The sequence below is a fragment of the Aptenodytes forsteri genome, unplaced genomic scaffold (assembly GCF_000699145.1).
Source record: "Aptenodytes forsteri isolate BGI_AS27 unplaced genomic scaffold, ASM69914v1 Scaffold82, whole genome shotgun sequence".
Lineage (NCBI taxonomy): Eukaryota > Metazoa > Chordata > Aves > Sphenisciformes > Spheniscidae > Aptenodytes > Aptenodytes forsteri.
In genome coordinates, this window is record NW_008795490.1 from 1,194,934 (window position 1) to 1,198,361 (window position 3,428).

At 38.2% G+C, this 3,428-nt stretch overlaps 1 protein-coding gene across 1 annotated transcript in view; it reads left to right on the forward strand.

The window, feature by feature from the left end:
* The first annotated feature begins 2,422 nt into the window (after nt 1-2,422).
* UST (uronyl 2-sulfotransferase) overlaps nt 2,423-3,428 on the forward strand; it is a 103,116-nt gene continuing 102,110 nt past the window's right edge. The window contains exon 1 of the mRNA XM_009281547.2: nt 2,423-2,461. The gene's annotated coding sequence lies outside the window, so the exon portion shown is untranslated. The remainder of the gene's footprint in view (nt 2,462-3,428) is intronic.

The following is a 3,428-nucleotide window of genomic DNA, read 5'->3' on the forward strand; positions in this document are numbered from 1 at the left end:
TGGACTCGATGATCTTAGAGGTCTTTTCCAACCTCAATGATTCTATTCTATTCTATGTACACATGTATATGTATGTATACACTGAAATGTAACTCTTCCTTACACCCATCACGAGACGCTACTCTGTAAGATACTGTATAAGCTATGACTGTAATGATCTGTTTTCTCAAGAGAAGGTGGTAATTCAAATCCTTCTCTACAGCAAAATGGGCTGTGATTGCTAAAGATATAGTTAATATATATGTAGTTAATATTCGTTTTTATTTGGGTGAGCATAAACTGCCAATGTTTCAGGGAGATGAGAAATATATATGACTATTAATATAACTTTCTTAATACCAATTATAAAACTCAAAGTTTTGTTACTCTTTTTAACAAATTAGTAGTTTTCATATAATGTTTATGGCATTTCTAACATGTTAACTTGTTTAGACAACAAAAATGCTTTTTAGCAAACATCACTTGTTTTAGCATGGATCAAAATGAAACAATTTTCCTGACACAATGAGAAAACCACGTGTTTTTTTTATCAACAACAGTGGCAGTCTTTCAGCTTAATTAATTACAAAGAGGAGAAAGTCGTTGTGAACTATGGAGTAACAGCCTGATCCTACAGGAAAGTTAATTCCTGAATGAGTGTGAAAGGAGAGGCACTGACAGAGCTTTGCTTGCTCCCCTCCCAGGTGTAACTGTGTTTTCCTGAAATGCTGCTTTTTCAAGTCCATCTCACTGTGTGTGGAGTAGCTACTTTATTGGAAAGCCATACACAACTCTTGTTAGCAGTCTGGGAACTGAATTACTTCCCTGGCAATTAGCATCATATCAGAGGAATGGATAATAGAAGTTATCCTGAATATAAGGAATCACCCATATTATCCATGGCATTAAAATAATCAACTGAGTTGTTTGAAGGATGGATATTTGTGTCAAATGTATAGAAAGATGAGTTTCTAGTATGCTTCAGAAGATGATGCACGATTTCAGACGACCATCGAAAAGTTACTGTTCAGGCTTTTGTAGTTGTGCGAACTCTTGCAAGATCAAGGTACATACATCTTTAAAAGAACTAGTTTGGGGTATTGGGACTTACCTTTAGACGAGTTGGAAGCCTTTTGACTCAAGTCTTCATAACTTCATAACCCATGCTAGAAAAGCATAGAAAAAACAGAAAGGAAAATACTTCTGCAAAGTAATCCTGACTTTTTATTGTACATGGAAATTCATCACACTCGCTCACACACAAACTTCTTCCTGCCTCCTGGATCCAGAAATCTCTGTTTTTTCTGGCACTCCGCAAAACAATGTGACATAGTGTCCTTTTGGCCAGATTGACAAGACAAGAGCTCGTTGGTGCCAAATTATGTTTTACTCCCACTAGCCTGTGTTGCCCCAGAGGCAGTATCTGCTGCCCATTCAACACCCCAGGAACGGAGATGCTCACGAGTGGGACATGCTTTTTACTGTCCTCCGCCGTGTGACGTTTGGATATCTAGTAGGCACTTGTAAAAATGATTCTCTTACTCTGTACTGATGTAAGGTTAGAGCAGAGGTATTTTTGCCGTCTTTGGTAGGAGGATGACTGAGAGGAGAGGCATGTGTGGCCTGAGGGGAACTTTTCGACTTGCTGCAAGGTTTGATCTTCTGCTGGGACACGTTGGGAAAGCTCCTGATTAATCCTTTGGGAGAAGGGTTCAGGAAGGACAGCTGCAGGGAAGACAGCCTATGGGTGTGTGTGGGAGGGTGTATTTTATATATCAGTGTGTGTTTGTAAGCAATGGGTAAAAAGTCTGAAATTGTTGCCTTTTTTATTGTAGCTAACTAAGAAGGGAGCACTTAAAAATTTTAGAAGCTTTTTTTTTTTCTGAAGTGTTTCCTCTGAATTAAAAGAGCATCTTGAAAGGGCAGGTGTAATTACATCAGAATACAACTCCCATTCAATCGATACTGTTTGGGAACAAAAAAGTACCTTGGAGGTTGGGGAAGATCCATGTCAGAAGAGAGATAAGTGAATGCTTGTCAACTCCATCAGACCAAAATCTGATGAAGGCCTTTGATACTTTATTAAAGAAATCGTTTTAAGGTTGACTGTGCTCACTTGCTTAAAATGTACAAGGATGCAGCTGACAGTTTTTGTCAAGCAAATAATTGAATGCCGTGATTATTTAATTAAAGCTGCCTTGGCCCATTTAGTTTTTTGCTAAAATGGCAATGTACGTCTAATCTTTTATCAAGAATGTAGCCAAAACAAATCAGTTTTGTTTTTCCCCTGTTAATCAAAAATTAAAGCAGAGAGTATTTATTTTCCTTGAATTATTTGACACCACAGAACCAGTGAGATAGAGATACACTGGTTCCATGAATTGGCAAGTTTTGAAGTTGCATTGGATGACTTTTGTTTATCTCCATCCTTTTTGTAGGAAATTCCACTTATTTGGATGACCACGGACCACCCCCTCAAAAGGTGAGCTGCTGTTATTTGCATTTGCTTCCTTCTTGCATTTTTGGTTTTCATTTTTAACTAATTGTATCTTTACTTGTGTGCAAAGCAACTCTGCTGAGTTTGCATCAACAGCACCTGGCCTTTCCAACTTTTTCCCCCCAGTGTTTTCAGGCATTTGTTAAGTAACGGGTTAAATCTCTGTGTGATTAAATTAATGCAATTTTTTTTCATTGCGTCAAGGGGAGACAGGATTTTAGTCATGTTTTGTCTGTCAGCACATTCATGCAAAAACAAGACTGCAGTTGGAGCTAATATGGCAGGTGAAGTTGGCCTTTTTGCTGGCAGCAGTTCCTAGAACATGGGCTCTGCTGCAGGTTCAATGCTTTCAAGCAAAGCAGTAGGATATATTTAACGAATGTGAATAATGCATAATGAGTCCTTTTATAGGGATAGGTACACTGTTCCCATTACATATGACTGTGCAGCATTGACTTTTCCCTCACCGTCATCATGGCACTTCATGACATTTCAGGTGAGGACAAGCATCGTGATGGTTTCTTCAAGAGGAAAAAGTGGAAGCAGGCATTTAGGGTCCCTTGTTTTGTTTTCTTTTCTTTTACCCTGTGTTGGTTTATTCTGTAAAACACAATTTGGTACTATCTTGTGTCTGTCTTTCCAGACAAGAAGGCTATTATAACTCCTTTTGTATAGTAGCTATTAAAAAAAATAAGACAACAGTTCTCTTGCCACATTCTAATTGCTCCAGACTCACTTTATTTCTGTAGGTACAGTGTAGTATCTTACTGAGGTATTTGGGTAGAACTAACTGTGGTTTTGAAGTCTTCATGCTGTGCAGTTGCAACACTTGAAGATGCAGCTTTTCTGACAGCTTCCTTTCCAAATTATGCAGAATTCTCACTATTACTTGTAAAAAACCAAAGCAGAAAGGGGGCAGAGATACTGTGATTATGTCTTTAGTAATAATTTG